Source organism: Sorex fumeus, unplaced genomic scaffold, assembly GCF_029834395.1.
Source record: "Sorex fumeus unplaced genomic scaffold, SorFum_2.1 ptg000009l, whole genome shotgun sequence".
NCBI lineage: Eukaryota > Metazoa > Chordata > Mammalia > Eulipotyphla > Soricidae > Sorex > Sorex fumeus.
Genome location: NW_026606066.1, coordinates 1,060,851 through 1,070,753, shown reverse-complemented (window position 1 = coordinate 1,070,753; position 9,903 = coordinate 1,060,851).

Sequence of the window (9,903 nt, the reverse complement as noted above, 5' to 3'; positions counted from 1 at the left end):
TATGGCCTCCACAAAAGTGGTAGTGGCCTCCTTCAAAGTGGGCGTGGCCATCTTTGTTTTTTTTTTTAATTTTATTTATTTTTTTTTATTAGTGAAACACCATGAGGTACAGTTATAGGCTTACAAATTTTGTGCTTGGGTTTCAGTTATACAATGATCAAGTGCCCATCCCTCCACCAGTGCCCGTCATCCATCACCACGGGTCCCAGCATCCCCCCCCACCCCTCATTCCCCACCCCACCGTCCCATCCTGCCTCTGTGGCAGGGTATTCCCCCTTGTTCTCTCTCTCTTCTTTTGGGTACTGTGTTTTGCAAGAGACGCTTTGAGTGACAATCATGTTTGGTCTATCGACTACTTTTAGCATGCTTTTCCCACCCTGGGAGGGTCCTCACAACACCCTTCATTTGGTACTCTCTTCTCTATCTGAGCTTCCTTTTCACCTAGCCTGTGTGGTTGGCCTTCCATTCATGAAGCAAAATTCCTGGTACTAATCTCAGTCATTCCTGGGTGTTAATCTCCCTTTTTGTTGCTTTATGTTCCCCAGATGAATGCAATCTTTCTGTGTCTCTCCCGCTCTTTCTGACTCATTTCGCTTAACATGATACTTTCCATGTAGTACCACTTGTATGTAAATTTCATAACTTCATCTTTTCTAACAGCTACATAGTACTCCATTGTGTAAATGTACCAAAGTTTCTTTAACCAGTCATCTGTTCTTGGGCACTCAGGTTTTTTCCAGATTCTGGCTATTGTAAAGAGTGCTGCAATGAACAAACAATTGCAGATGTCACTTCGACTATACATTTTTGCCTCTCTGGGATATATTCCCAGGAGTGCTATAGCTGGGTCAAATGGCAGATCAAATTCTAATTTTTTGAGAGTCGTCCATACTGTTTTCCAAAAGGGTTGGACCAGCCGGCATTCCCACCAGCAGTGAAGGAGGGTCCCTTTCTCGCCACATCCGCGCCAGCACCTGTTGCTTTTGTTCTTGTGGATGTGGGCCACTCTCTGTGGTGTGAAATGATATCTCATTGTGGTTTTGATCTGCATCTCTCTGATGATTAGTGATGTAGAGCATTTTCTCATGTGCCTTTTTGCCATTCGAATTTCTTCTTTGCGACAGTTTCTGTTCATTTCCTTGTCCCATTTTTTGATGGGGTTGGGTGATTTCTTCTTGTGGAGTTTAACCAGTACCTTATATATCCTTGATATCAACCCCTTGTCAGATGTGTACTTGGTGAATATCATTTCCCATTCTGTAGGCTGTCTTTGTATTTTGGTCACTGTTTCTTTTGAGGTGCAGAAGCTTCTTAGTTTAAGATAGTCCCATTTGTCTATCTCTGTTTTCACTTGCTGGGCCAGTGGCGTGACATCTTTGAAGATACCATTAGCTTCAATATCATGGAGAGTTTTGCCGACTTTGTCTCCAATAAACATTATGGATTCTGGTCTGATGTTGAGGTCATAAATCCATTTTGATCTTACTTTTGTGCATGGTGTTAGGCAGAGATCTGAGCCCACTTTTTTGTATGTAGCCGTCCAATTTTGCCAGCACAGTTTATTAAAGAGGCTTTCCCTGCTCCATTTCACTTTTCTTGCCCCCTTATCAAAAATTAGATGATTATATGTTTGGGAGGAAATGTCAGTATATTCAACTCTGTTCCATTGGTCTGCAGCTCTGCTTTTGTTCCAGTACCATGCTGTTTTAATTATTACTGCCTTGTAGTAGAGTTTGAAGTTAGGGAGGTTGATTCCTCCCATTTTCTTTTTCCCAAGAATTGCTTTAGCTATTCGTGGGGGCTTATTGTTCCATATAAATTTCAGGAGTGTTTGCTCCATTTCTTTGAAGAATGTCATGGGTATCCTTATAGGGATTGCATTGAATTTGTACATTGCTTTGGGAAGTATTGCCATTTTGATGATGTTGATTCTCCCCATCCATGAACAGGGGATATTTTTCCATTTCCTCATGTCCTCTTTTATTTCCTGAAGTAGCGTTTTGTAGTTTTCTTTGTACAGGTCCTTTACTTCCTTAGTTAAGCTGATTCCTAGATACTTGATTTTCTGGGGCACAATTGTGAATGGGATTGTTTTCTTGATGTCACTTGCTTCTCTTTCACTATTTGCGTATAGGAATGCCATGGATTTTTGGGTATTGATTTTATAGCCTGCCACTTTACTATACAAGCCTATTGTTTCTAGGAGTTTCTTAGTAGAGGTTTTAGGGTTGTCTAAGTATAGTATCATGTCATCTGCGAATAGTGAGAGCTTAATTTCTTCTTTCCCTATCTGGATGCCCTTAATATCTTTTTCTTGCCTAATCGCTATTGCAAGTACTTCCAGTACTATATTGAACAGTAGTGGAGAGAGTGGGCATCCTTGTCTCGTCCCTGACCTTAGGGGGAAGGGTCTCAGTTTTTCCCCATTGAGGATGATGTTTGCTGTAGGTTTGTGGTAGATGGCTTTAACTATATTGAGGAAAGTCCCCTCTATCCCCATTTTGGCAAGGGTTTTCATCATAAATGGGTGCTGGATCTTGTCAAAAGCTTTCTCTGCGTCTATTGATATGATCATATGATTTTTATCTTTTCTTTTGTTGATATGATGGATTATGTTGATTGATTTCCGAATGTTGAACCATCCTTGCATCCCTGGGATGAATCCCACTTGGTCATGATGTATGATCTTTTTGATGAGTTGTTGTATTCTATTGGCTAGTATTTTGTTGAGAATCTTCGCATCCGTGTTCATCAGGGATATTGGCCTGTAGTTTTCTTTTCTTGTGGTGTCTTTGTTTCCTTTTGGTATTAGAGAGATATGGGCTTCATAGAAGCTGTTTGGGAGAGTTTCTGTTTTTTCAATTTCCTGGAAAAGCTTGAGAAGAATTGGCAATAGGTCCTCTTTAAATGTTTGGAAAAATTCGCTAGTAAATCCATCTGGGCCTGGGCTTTTGTTTTTGGGAAGACTTTTGATTACAGTTTCAATTTCCTTGATGTGAATAGGTCTATTCAGGTACTCTATATCTTCTTGATTCAGCTTTGGGAGATGGTAGAAATCCAGGAATTTATCCATTTCTTCCAGGTTCTCGTGTTTCGTGGCATAGAGACTTTCAAAGTAGTCTCTGATGATCACTTGAATTTCTTTAGTTTCTGTTGTGATATCCCCATTCTTATTTCTGATTCGATTTATTAGGGTTCTCTCTCTCTGTTTCTTTGTGAGTGCTGCTAGTGGTTTATCTATCTTATTTATTTTCTCGAAGAACCAGCTCTTGGTTTCATTGATCTTTCGGATTGTTTCTTTGTTTTCCATGTCGTTGATTTCTGCTCTAAGTTTTATGATCTCTTTCCTTCTGCCTGATTTAGGCTCTTTCTGTTGATCCTTTTCTAAGGTCTTGAGCTGTGAGGTCAAATTGTTTATGTGCATCGTTTCTATCGACTTAAGATATGCTTGCAGAGCTATAAATTTTCCCCTTAATACAGCTTTCGCTGCATCCCATAAGTTCTGGTAGTTTGTGTCTTCATTCTCATTTGTTTCCAGGTATCTTTTGATTTCATCCTTGACTTCGTTCCTGACCCACTCATTGTTCAACATCGAGTTGTTTAATTTCCAGGTGTTTGATTTGGTTCTCCGTGTCTGTGTGTGATTCACTTCTATCCTCAGTGCATCATGGTCTGAAAAGATGGCTGATACTATTTCTATCTTCTTGATTCTGTTGAGGTATGTTTTGTGTCCTAGCACATGGTCTATTTTGGAAAATGTTCCGTGCGCGCTGGAGAAGAATGTGTATTCTTTCTTTTTGGGGTGTAAAGCCCTGTATAAGTCCATAAGCCCTTTCTCTTCTATTACTTCTTTCAAAGCCAATAATTCCTTGCTGGGTTTTGTTCTTGTTGATCTATCCAGAGGTGATAAGGCAATGTTGAAGTCTCCAAGTACTATTGTGTTGGTAGTGATGTCCTCCTTAAAATCTGTTATCAGTTGTTTTAAATATTTAGCTGTTCCCTCATTAGGTGCGTATACATTTAAGAGTGTGATTTCTTCCTGTTGTACGTATCCCTTGATGAAGAGAAAATAGCCTTCACTGTCCCTTCTAATCTTTTTCAAGGTGAAATTAATGTTGTCGGATACTAGTATGGCCACCCCAGCTTTTTTGAGGGAGTTGTTTGCTTGCAGGATTGTTTTCCATCCTTTGACTTTGAGTCTGTGTTTGCTCTGGCTGTTGAGGTGAGTTTCTTGTAGGCAGCAGAATGTTGGGTTCTGTCTCTGTATCCATTTTGCCACTCTGTGACTCTTAACTGGTGAATTTAGACCGTTGACATTGAGAGAGAGAATGGTTATGGGGTTTTGTGTCATGTTTCTGTGCGGGTGTGTTGTGGTTGTAGGGTTTGTCGTTTCTTATAGTAGCCCCTTTAGGCCTTCCTTTAGGTTTGGTTTTGAGTCTATGAAGTTCCTGAGCTGCTGTTTATCTATAAAATAGTGTACTGTTCCTTCGATTTTGAGGGAGAGTTTAGCCGGGTAGAGTATTCTTGGGGAAGCATTCATTTCCGTGAGTTTTTTGACTATATCTCGCCACTGCCTTCGGGCTTGTAGGGTTTCCTCTGATAGGTCTGCTGTGAATCTAAGGGATGCTCCTTTGTATGTGATTTCCTTCTTTGCTCTTGCTGCTTGCAGTATTGTGTCTCTATCGGCAGCATCGATCATTCTAAGTATGATATGTCTTGGAGTGTTTTTGTTGGGGTCTCTTTTAGCTGGCACCCTTCGGGCTCCTTGAACCTGAATGTCTGCATTGTGCAGCTCTGGGAAGTTTTCAGCAATGATTTGTTTGACGGTGTTTTTTTCGTTGGGATTGTTTCCCTGAGGTTCAGGTAGTCCCATGATTCTAATATTGTTCCTCTTGGAGTCATCTGCTAGGACTCTGATTCTCTGTAGAGCCATTTTGAGGTCCCTTGCCACTGTTTGTTGTTGCATGTTGGCTTGTTGCAGCTGATCTTCCAGGTCACTGATTCTCTCTTCAGCTGTGGTCATTCTATTTTTAAGAGAAGAAACTGAATTTCTCATTTCATCTATGGAATCTTTTAATCGTGACATTTCTGCCCTCATTTCTTCTCGTAATTTGTCGATTTTTTCTGTGGTGTTACTGGCTGTCTGTCTGACTGTTTCATTGAGTTGATTGAACATCTTGATGACTTCGTACCTGAATTCTATGTCAGAGAGGTCCCTTAGGTGAGCTGTATTGACAGAATGGTCTAGATTGTTTTCGTTGTTCTCCCCTTGTGTTGGAGATTTTCTTTGTTTCTTCATATTGCTGAGTAGGTTGGGTTACTAGATTCCCTGGGGACTAGGTTCCTTAGTGTCTCGAATTTCTTCTTTGCAAAAGTTTCTGTTCATTTCCTCACCCCATTTTTTGATGGGGTTGGGTGATTTCTTCTTGTGGAGTTCAACCAGTACCTTGTATATCCTTGATATCAACCCCTTGTCGGATGTGTACTTGGTGAATATCCTTTCCCATTCTGTAGGCTGTCTTTGTATTTTGGTCACTGTTTCTTTTGAGGTGCAGAAGCTTCTTAGTTTAAGATAGTCCCATTTGTCTATCTCTGTTTTCACTTGCTGGGCCAGTGGCGTGACATCTTTGAAGATACCATTAGCTTCAATATCATGGAGAGTTTTGCCGACTTCGTCTTCAATAAAAATTATGGATTCTGGTCTGATGTTGAGGTCATAAATCCATTTTGATCTTACTTTTGTGCATGGTGTTAGGCAGAGATCTGAGCCCACTTTTTTGTATGTAGCCGTCCAATTTTGCCAGCACAGTTTATTAAAGAGGCTTTCCCTGCTCCATTTCACTTTTCTTGCCCCCTTATCAAAAATTAGATGAATATATGTTTGGGAGGAAATGTCAGTATATTCAACTCTGTTCCATTGGTCTGCAGCTCTGCTTTTGTTCCAGTACCATGCTGTTTTAATTATTACTGCCTTGTAGTAGAGTTTGAAGTTAGGGAGGTTGATTCCTCCCATTTTCTTTTTCCCAAGAATTGCTTTAGCTATTCGTGGGGGCTTATTGTTCCATATAAATTTCAGGAGTGTTTGCTCCATTTCTTTGAAGAATGTCATGGGTATCCTTATAGGGATTGCATTGAATTTGTACATTGCTTTGGGAAGTATTGCCATTTTGATGATGTTGATTCTCCCCATCCATGAACAGGGGATATTTTTCCATTTCCTCGTGTCCTCTTTTATTTCCTGAAGTAGCGTTTTGTAGTTTTCTTTGTACAGGTCCTTTACTTCCTTAGTTAAGCTGATTCGTAGATACTTGATTTTCTGGGGCACAATTGTGAATGGGATTGTTTTCTTTTTTTTTATAATTTATTTATTTATTGAATCACTGTGGGAAAAGTTACAGAGCTTTCGGGTTTAGGTCTCAGTCATGTAAATATCAAACACATTTCCCTTTACCAATATTTATTTTTAACCCCGAACCCCAATAGACCCCCACCTCCCCCTACCCCTCCCAATTCTTGTGAGGCAGATGAGTTCTAGTTAATACTCTATCTACTTTGACTAGATAGATTGTTTCGATAGAAGATGCACAATTATTGTTTAGAGTTTACGACCCACCCCCCACAATCAGATATGCTGAAACAGCGTTGTGAAATGATTTGCTTTCTACAACTTTCTACAACTTGGTTTAAGGATAAAAAGATATGCTTGCAGAGCTATAAATTTTCCCCTTAATACAGCTTTCGCTGCATCCCATAAGTTCTGATAGTTTGTGTCTTAATTCTCATTTGTTTCCAGGTATCTTTTGATTTCGTTCCTGACCCACTCATTGTTCAGCATCGAGTTGTTTAATTTCCAGGTGTTTGATTTGGTTCTCCGTGTCTGTGTGTGATTCACTTCTATCCTCAGTGCATCATGGTCTGAAAAGATGGCTGATACTATTTCTATCTTCTTGATTCTGTTGAGGTATGTTTTGTGTCCTAGCACATGGTCTATTTTGGAAAATGTTCCGTGCGCGCTGGAGAAGAATGTGTATTCTTTCTTTTTGGGGTGTAAATGGGCGTGGCCATCTTTGGCCGCAGTTACATTTCCCACTCTCAGCACTCTTGACTTTCATCCCAGCCTTTATTACCTAATTCTGTGGAAAAATTCCTGGCCACCTCAACTACAATACAACAATAATCCACTGGCCTACTCCAATTCTAAAAAAGACCAGTATGCAAGAAGCTATACAAGCCCAATATTAAAGAGCACCTCCTCCAAAGCTTCACTAGATGTCCGTCATAAGCCAAAGAATAATGCCTGAGAGGAAGGTCAGACTCTAGAAGGGGAGAAGGGTGACCACCATTGACCAACCTTATCCAGAATACTTTCCCACATTAAGAGGGTACACTGCTAGTGAATTCCAGTGCTTTACCACTAGACAATCAAAACAACATGAAGAAACAGCGCAAATCTCCACTACAAGGAGAGGACAAAGAAAAGAGTCCTGAATCCTCAACCAGGGTTATCCACAAATATGCTCTTCCGATAAATAATTCCGAGACGAAATGCAGAGGATAGTCAAGGAATTACTCAAAGAATCAATGGAGACGATATCCAGAAAACTAAAGGAAGAAATGAAAGAAACAGTAGAATGTTTAGTGAAGAAAATACAGGAAGAAATGAGAGCAGAAATTAAAAAGCTACAAAAAGAAGTGTCACAAATAAGAATTCGGTAGACGAAATTAAAAACTCAGTAAGTGCCCTTAGTAGTAGGATGGGTACAGCTGAAGACAGGATCAGCGAGCTTGAAGATGAACAACAGAAATCACATAGGGAACAACCAACAATGGGAAAAAACCTCAAAGTAGCTCTAAGGAGAATCAGAGACATAGGGGAGACGCAAAGAAGAACAACATTAGAATCATCGGAGCACCATAAGGACAAGAAGGCAACTCCAATGAAAAGGCCACAGTCAAAGAAATCATTGCTGAGAAGTTTCCAGAGTTAAAGAATGCAGAAACCCAGATCCAAGGAGCCATAAGGGTACCAGCTAAAAGAGACCCTAATAAAAACATTCCAAGGCATTTCCTAGTCAGAATGATGGATGCTGTGGACAGAGACACAATACTGCAAGCAGCAAGGTCAAAGAAGGAAATCAGATACAAAGGAGCACGACTTAGATTTACAGCAGACCTATCAGAGGAAACCATGCAAGATGAAGACAATGGCGGGATATAGTGAAAAAACACAATGAAATGAAAACCTCACCAAGAATACTTTATTCAGCTAAACTCTCACTCAAACTTGATGAAACGATATGCCATTTTATAGACAAACAACAGCTCAGAAACTTCATAGACTCAAAACCAAACCTCAAAGAAGGATTAAAGGAGATCCTGTAAGATAAGAAGGAAAACACTTATAAGCACAACCAAACCCTACAGAAAGATGGCACAAAACCCCTTGACAATAATCTCTCTCAATGTCACTGGTCTAAATGCACCAATCAAGAGACACAGCGTGGCAAAATGGATCCAGAAATTGAATCCAACATTCTGCGGTCTACAAAAATCTCATCTGAACAGTCCGAGCAAACACAGACTCAAAGTTAAAGGATGGAAAACTATCCTGCAAGCAAACAGCTCCCTCAGAAAAGCTGAGGTGGCCATACTGTCTCCAACAACAAAAATTTCAGGTTGAAAAAGATTAGAAGGGGTTCAGCCTAAGAACCACATGGAGGGTGCGGGAACCACAGATCCCGGAGGAAAAAAAAAAAAAAACAGGTTCCAAAAAGAGCCGAGATAACCGCCAAGTTCCAGATGGAGTAGGTGCCGCAACCCGCCTCCCCCAGATGGAATCCCGGGTGACCAGAAGCCTCTACAAACACAGCTCGAGTATGCGGGAACGAGGACTTTTTCTCAAATCTGCTGGACTACACCTCCCAGGTAACCTCTGATTCCGGAAGTCACGCCCACAGCCCGCCCCCCAGCGCCATCTTTGAAGCGTTCAGCCTAAGGACCACATGGAGGGTGCGGGAACCACAGATCCCGGAGGAAAAAAAAAAAAACAGGTTCCAAAAAGAGCCGAGATAACCGGCAAGTTCCAGATGGAGTAGGTGCCGCATCCCGCCTCCCCCAGATGGAACCCCGGTGACCAGAAGCCTCTACAAACACAGCTCGAGTATGCGGGAACGAGGACTTTTTTTCAAAACCGCGCGGCCGCATAAGTGGCCGCGCGACATCTCTCTATATACAAAGTGATCAATGAGAAGTAAACCACCCAATCTTTCTCCCTGAAAATCAGAGTTAAGTTTGGAGCACGGCCACAGCCCCAGAAACACAAGGACTTAATGCAGAACTCAGCAGCTTAGAGCAGAAAAGTGAACGGACGATGCGTTAACCCAGGCCATCATTTCTGCCCAGAGGGGAAAGGGTGTTGCCCCATTCGCCCTCTCTTCTCTGGAAAGAAGGATGGCGGCCGCATGGGAGCCTTGTGGACAGCAGGTATGAGCCGGGGGTGTGGGGGCGACTAAAACCTCATGAGAAGGGGGGCGTTCCGGTCCGTCCTTCACGCCCTACCGAGGTCAACAGTTGCCCCCCACGAGCGGCTCCCCAGCACGGCCACAGTCCCAGAAGCACAAGGACTTAATGCAGAACCCGGCAGCTTGGAGCAGAAAAGTGAAAGGACTATGCGTTAATCCAGGCCATCAAGTCTGCTGGAGGGGAAAGGTTGTTGCCCCATTCGCCCTCTCTTCTCTGGAAAGAAGGATGGCGGCCGCATGGGAGCCTTGTGGACAGCAGGTATGAGCCGGGGGTGTGGGGGCGACTAAAACCTCATGGGAAGGGGGGCGTTCCGGTCCGTCCTTCACGCCCTACCGAGGTCACCAGTTGCCCCCCACGAGCGGCTCTCCAGCACAGCCACAG